At 34.8% G+C, this 7648-nt stretch overlaps 2 non-coding genes and 1 pseudogene across 2 annotated transcripts; 1 reads left to right on the plus strand and 2 right to left on the minus strand.

The window, feature by feature from the left end:
* Positions 1-7648, plus strand: part of LOC126024534 (small integral membrane protein 8-like) — a 1114930-nt pseudogene that overhangs the window by 1056629 nt on the left and 50653 nt on the right.
* On the minus strand, positions 3610-3713 carry LOC126025289 (U6 spliceosomal RNA). The gene has a single exon (XR_007501315.1). It is a non-coding gene; the product is annotated as a U6 spliceosomal RNA (small nuclear RNA).
* LOC126025152 (U6 spliceosomal RNA) lies at positions 4689-4795 on the minus strand. The gene has a single exon (XR_007501197.1). It is a non-coding gene; the product is annotated as a U6 spliceosomal RNA (small nuclear RNA).

The raw sequence follows: 7648 nt of genomic DNA on the forward strand, positions 1-7648 counted from the left end.
AATTGATATTGCAAAAGGCCAACTACAAATATACTTTCCTATTTCTTTTAAAAATGATGCGATTCCAGAATGGCAGATGTCAAATAGTACTTTTAACTCCTGGATAAAAATGTGTACACTATACCTGATCTATGTAAATTATCAAGGAGGTAGTTTCCTACTTTCTCAAGTGCTTCATCACAGGGTATATATGCAAATAGCATAAAACCTTGGCAAGGACCTAATAATATGCAAATTTTCTTACAAAAACTACTTGACTTACATTTTTGTTGAGTTAACAGGAACTAACAGCAGGGGTAAAGTTAGACTTCTTGATAGGGTACAATTTCTGAGCAACTTAACTAACTATAGTATCAGGCTTTTTCCAGAAATAGTAAATATTTAATTTGAAACAATAAATGATCTTGTCCTCAGTGGAAATAAAACGTTTTTTATTGGATCGTCATTTCCTGCTTCCAATGCTTCCCTCTGCATCAATATCAGGAGAATTGGGGAGAACTGTATTCATCATTAAGATGCTCCATACAATATTACTCTGACCGAAAAACGTATTAGAAAGCCACAAAAGTGCATGATGGGAATCATACAATTTACTGTTGTTACCATATAGTTCTTGAATCTTAAGCAAATTTCCCGACCCCTCCATAAAAACCCAAATAAACATTGAATATCTTCCTGAAGTGATATTATGCCAGCTAAAAAATAAAAATTAAAAAAATTGGGGATATTTTCCAATTTCCAATATGAGTATAAGCTCTGTTGTATATTGCTTTACACATAATCCACTAATTAAGAGAAATGCACTGTTCATTAATTTTCCCTATGCATTTAACTTTAGGTTTTATTGGTTGAGAGATTTTGTTTCTATAATAAATAATGAATACTACTTTAATCAGGAGATGGAATTCTTTCATTAAAGTAAAAATTAAATCTGTCACCTGGTCATGAGAGTTTTCATTTAACTGAAAGGACAAAGTGTCTTGGAATATCTTTTATGTTTTTACTCCTATAAATAATAGGTAACTAATATAGGAAAAAACAAATCTCGATTACCAAGAGAAATTTGGATTGTTGTTCTATAGTGCAGATGGACAGAACTGTGTCAAAAACACGGAAGTTTCCTTTAATGTCTCTGGATACCTCGATATTCAGTAGGAATTACTAATATTAATCTATGTGATGCATAGGATAGCTCTCTCAGGAATAAATATTTGCTCACCCTTAGCAGGTAAGGCTTTATACTAACCAAGATCCTTTTGTGGGAAAGATAACAGAAAATTAGTTATTTTGTTTCTTTGGGGGGGGGGTCACACCCAGCAGCACTCAGGGGTTACTCCTGGCTCTGCGCTCAGAAATCACTCCTGGCATGCTTGGTAGACCATATGGGATGCCGGGATTCGAACCACTGACCTTCTGCATGCAAGGCAAATGCCTTTCCTCCATGCTATCTCTCCAGCCCCAGGTATTTTGTTTCATGTTGGGATCACACCTAATGGAACTCCGGCCTTAACTCCTGGCTCTATATTCAGGGATCACTTAGAGTAGTGTTAAGTGGCCCATATAGCGTGCTGAGAATAGAACCCCGGTCAACCACATGCAACTCACTCTACGTGCTAAATTATTTCTCTTTCTAAACAAGAAGAAATGATAGTAATTAAATATAACATGTTATGTATCATTTATCTCTACATATAACATGTTTAAAATGATAGTGACTACATTATAATATTTAGAGAGCAGAGCTTTCAAGTAAAATTGTGATTTTGAATGAAAAATAAAATTGTATTGTAAATGATAAGATTCTGAGCATTACATTTTTCTTAAATTACTCTATAGTGTCTACTTCTGGTAGTGCCAAGAGGCTACTATGAGTTCTTAGAGGGCCTCAGCAATGCCAGGATCAAATCTAGGGTTTTGCTTATTCAAGGAATCATGCTGTACAGCTTGAGCTATATCTCCAGTTTTGTAAGTTTCATTTTTAGAATACTTTTAGTGATAAAAGTATTTTATTATTCAAAGGGTAGATCAAACAGGAGTAAAAAAAAAGATATTCCAAGATTCAAGAGTAGTTGAAAGATAGGGAGAAGCATTTTTAATTAAGATTCACTGTTAATTTTGATAGTACTAAATTTTAGTTTTATATAAATGCATTAAAAGATAATATATAAATTCTAAATATGAAAGTATTGGATGTTTTATTAGTTTTTTCTTTCTTTTGTTCTTTTACATACCATTTTTGAGCCTTTCTATAATTCTATTATTGAGAGGCTCTACATGAAATTTTTCAGGCTCCATTTAAAGATGATTTCTTAAATTATGCTCATAGAAATCCTGGGATAGGATCAAAAAATAAAATGGAAGTTCACTATCATATAATTTTTCTTTCTCTGAAAGAAGAAATATAAGAATCATAGTTTTAGTAATAGTGCCATTCCATCTATAGTTCTAGCACAGAATCAAATGGTTTCTATTATAGCACCACACCTATTAACTTAGGTCAAACCATATTATTATCTATTATTGAAACTAGAAGAAATTTACTGAAATTGCTAATCTTTGGTTTAAGTTAATTTTATCTAATTTGTTCAATTTTTCCAATACCTATATCATCAAGTCAACATGTCATATGTTATTTACTTGAACTTGCATTAGTAGTTAATATTTGTTCTATCAGGTCCTTGTTTGCCTGACAATCAAAAATATTGGTTTATTTTCTTGTTTTATATTAATGTGACATATAGAAAATAAATAAAAAGTGAACATTAATTTTATTAGCTTTGCTGAAAAGGAAGCCATCTCATTCAAGCTTTCAAAATGGTTGAATAGGCAGTACTTTCTAGTTAGGATTAATCACAAAAACTTATTTGGATGTTTTCAGTCTGGTAAGGAGGAAATAAGGACGAAGGGACTGCATAATCAAGATCTTTAATTGGTCATTTTATAAATTCTTAGAAGGGCATAACCAATCTGATTGAACATCTTATTAGCATAATGACACAGGATCCCATTTTACAAGCCCTTAAAAGTTCATACTAATTAGAATTGGTCTTTCTAATCAAATGACCACATGGGGAGTAGGCACACTGTAAAAACAGCTAGGGGATAAAATACAGCTAAACAGAGGCCACTGATGATGAGAGCCAATAGAGAAGAAGAAGAAGAAGAAAGAGAAGAGAGAAGAGGTGATGAGGAGGAGAGAGATGAAGCAATGAGGAATGAAAAAAAGGAGGATGAAGATGGATTCCACACTTTCTTCCTTATTTCATCTTTCATAAATGCCTTATTTTGTTTTGTTTGTTAAAAATAATTTTACTTACACAGTAAGTCATAATTTTTACTCAGTAAGTAATCATTTTTTTACTCAGATTTGTAATATTGTTCATCATACTTTTCATGTGTTCATTGTTCCAAAGCCACACACATCACCAAGCCCACTTCCCTTCACCAGCACCAAGGGTCATTCCACCAACATCCAATGTAAGCTCAGTTCTAAAAACAAAATCTTTAGTGCTGATGACTGATTATTTATTTTCCCTTACTATTTTTCTCTTTTTTTCCTCACATGGTGGAGAGATTGCTTCCATTTATTCAATTTAAATTTTTTTTCTTTCAAATAAGCAGTGCTTAATGAATTTGCATGTCATTCTTGCACAGGGATCATGCTAATCATCTCTGAATTGTTCCAATTTTAGTGGACATACTGCCAAAGAGATCACTATCTTTAAAAAATTTACTCTTGACTCTGTGGACAAGATAGTTATTTTGAGGACATTAGTCTGCTCTCTTGTCAGCTTGTTGCCAATAAAGCTTTCTCAGCTTGTCCAATAATAATAATAATAATTTAAAAATAAAATGCAGAACTTTGCATTGAAAACACAGCAACTAGGAAGAAGATTCTAAAGGACTGAGCACTGTTCTGGAAATAAGAAATATTATACAAATTTGCCAGCACTAGACCCTATTTTACTATTGTTACTATAGCTAATGAATGTCAGAGATTATAAGAAATACTTTGGGCTCAGAATGAGCTGCTAAAAAAAAAAAAAAGAATGAGGTGCTGGCATCATCTCGGGATTTGTGCTGGAAAACGTCATTTTTGATCTCTTTTCTTAGAAACAGATCCTGAGGCTAAATTCCTGAGATGATCCAAGTTAATTACCCTTTAATTAATGGCAAGCAAACTCGAAGCTGAGAAGGGATACTTAATGCAGCTAAACAGACCAAGTTCTTCTGAGCCCATAAATGGCTGGTAGCAAGCCACAAGGTAGTGTTTTACACTGATGTGATCCCTTTCAGCTCCAGAAGACATGCATTACTGAATCTCTGAGTCTTCAGTATGCCCTTCCCCGAGTCCCATGTTATCAAGTCATGAACAAAACTGTGTCTAGAATAGAGTAGACTCATAGTGCCAGTTTGTGAGCCTCAAGACCTAACTTTCATCTAGGCCCTTTTAATATTAGTGCTCATGTTCCTTGGGACATTCATGATCATGAACTACTTTGTGATCAGCAATTCTAGTCTGAGGTATCTGTCCAAAGAACACAAAAACATTAATTAGAAGAAAACTATGAATACCTGTGTTCATTGAACTGTTGTTTACAATAGCCAAGATCTGGCCATAGGCCCAGATGAGTAGCTCAAGATGTTATGAAATAATATAAACAATGGAATACTACCCATTCTTTTTTTTTAATATGGAATGCTTCACGAATTTGCGTGTCATTCTTGCGCAGGTACCATGCTAATCTTCTCTGTATCGTTCCAATTTTAGTATATGCGCTGCCGAAGCAAGCACAATACTACCTATTCCTTTTTTGGGGGGGGAGGGGCCACACCCGTTTGATGCTCAGGGGTTACTCCTGGCTAAGCGCTCAGAAATTGCCCCTGGCTTGGGGGGACCATATGGGACGCCGGGGGATCGAACCGCGGTCCTTCCTTGGCTAGCGCTTACAAGGCAGACACCTTACCTCTAGCACCACCTCACCGGCCCCAATACTACCCATTCTTAAGGAAACATAAAATCTTATGTATATAATTAGGTGCTATATTAAGTGAGATCAGTCAGAAGGAGAAAGAAAAATATTGGATGATCTCACTCATATTTAGTGTACAAAATTACAAAGAAAAGGGATAAAAAATGTTTAATGAAAGCAGAGCTCTAATGGAAGAATCAGGGCTACCAATGGGAGGATATTGGACAGGACAGGTCCTATAGACAAGGGTGGAAGTTTGAGGGCACTAAGATAGTGATTGTTGTTTGATAATATTGTGCCACATACTCATAAATGCATATGCATTATGTGATATGTTATCAAATGATTATTTTAGTAACAATGTGATATTGCACACTTTAATCTAATATGTAGTTATAATATAATAAAATATTATCAAACATTAGTACTAGGCATATAATAATAGTGTTTGATGCTATATTCTACAACAAACTAAAATTGTTAGGAAAAACAATTCTTAAATTCCAAAATGTTGTTGTCCCACATGAAAAATTTATCAAATATCAATTAAAAATCAAACTCCATAATCAGGGAATGAATGAAGAAAACGAGTTCAGTCCTGAATTTTTACTGAACTGACAAAGTCAAAGGGACTCTCTATAAATCAGACCTAGCAGAGCTCTATTTACATTATAAAGCATTTACCTCTTTTTATTTGTTTCATTCAATTATGAAATCATCAGTAGAACATAATGTGTCATTTTAATTCAAAATAATCAACATAGATGTTTTTATATGTCACCTAAATATTAAGTGACCAAATTTTCTTTTTTTTAATTATAAAATCTTTATTTTAGCACCATAATTACAAGCATTATTGTAGTTGGGTTTCAGTCATAAATAGAATGCCCCCTTCACCAGTGCAATATTCTCATCTCCAATGCCCTTGATCTTCCTCCTTCCCCACCCTACATGTATTCAAGACAGGCATTCAACTTCTCTCATTCATTAACTTTGTCATGCAAGTTGTTAGTGTAGTTATTTCCCTAACAGCATTCACCACTCTTTGTGGTAAGCTTCATATTGTGGCTGGTCCTTCAGGCCCTTTATGCTATTGTCCCTGGAATTATTGAGATAATGTATTTATGTTTTTTATTTAAACCCATAGATAAGTGATACTATTCTGTGTCTATCTCTCTCCCTCTGACTTATTTCACTCAGCATAATAGATTCCATGTATATTTATGTATAGGAAATTTTCATGACTTCATCTCTTCTGACAGCTGCATAATATTCCACTGTGTATATGTACCACTGTTAGTTTAGCCAATCTCCTGTTGAATAGCATCTTGGTTGTTTCCAGAATCTGGCTATTGTAAATAGTGCTGCAATAAATAATGGTGTGAGGAAGGGATTTTTAATTGTATTTTTGTGTTCCTAGATTATATTCCTAGGAGTGATATAGCCAGGTCAAATGGGAGTTCAATTTCCAGTTTTTTGAGAAATCTCCTTATTGTTTTCCATAAAGTCTGGTCTAGACAGCATTCCCACCAGCAGTGAATAGGAGTTCCTTTCTCTCCACATCCCCGTCAGCATTGCTTATTCTCATTCTTTGCAATATGCACCAGTTTCTGTGGCATGAGAATACCTCATAGTTGTTTTGATTTGCATCTACATGATGATTAGTGATGTGGAGCATTTTGTCATGTGTCTTTTGGCCATTTGTATTTCTTTTTTTGACAAAGTGCCTGTTCATTTCTCCTCACCATTTTTTTGATGGAATTAGATGCTTTTTTTTTTCCTCGTAAAGTTCTGTCAATGCCTTGTATTTTTTGAATATTAGCCCTTATATGATAGGTATTGGGTGAATAATTTCTCCCATTCAGTAGGTGGCTCTTGTATCCTGGGCACTGTTTCCTTTGAGGTGCAGACGTTTCTCTGCTTAATATATTCCCATCTGTTTATCTCTGCTTGCACTTGTTTGGAGAGTGTTATTTCCTTCTTTAAGATGCCTTTAGTCTCAATGTCATGGAGTGTTTTACCTATGTGTTGTTCTATATCAGGGGTCTCAAACTCAATTTACCTGGGGGCCGCAGGAGGCAAAGTCGGGGTGAGGCAGGGCCGCATAAGGGATTTTACTTACCGAATATTCGCAATAAAATATCGCATTAGTAAAAAAAAAATCGCAAAAAATCGCATTAAACATTTGCATACCCCGAACGGAACTGCTTGGGGTATGCGAATGTTTAATGCGATTTTTTTCTTACTAATGCGATTTTTATTGCGATTATTCAGTAAGCAAATAATTGCGAATACTGTGATATTTGAGGCAGGCCGCAGGCCACAAAATGTTGTATGGAGGGCCACAAACGGCCCGCAGGCCACGAGTTTGAGACCCCTGTATATACTTTATGGTTGAGGTCTGATATCAAGGTCTTTAATCCATTTGGATTTGATCTTTGAGCATGGTGTTAGCTGGGGGTCTAAGTTCACTTTTTTTTTCAAGTGGCTAACCAGTTGTGCCAACACCACTTGTTGAAGAGTCTTTTCTTACTCTATTTTGGATTTCTTGACCCTTTACCAAAAATTAATTGATTGTCTAGGAAACATTCTCTGAATACTCAAGCTTATTCCACTGATCTGAGGATCTGTCTTTTTTCCAATACTGTGCTGCATTGATAACTATTGCTTTGTAA

This window comes from Suncus etruscus, chromosome 12, assembly GCF_024139225.1.
Source record: "Suncus etruscus isolate mSunEtr1 chromosome 12, mSunEtr1.pri.cur, whole genome shotgun sequence".
NCBI lineage: Eukaryota > Metazoa > Chordata > Mammalia > Eulipotyphla > Soricidae > Suncus > Suncus etruscus.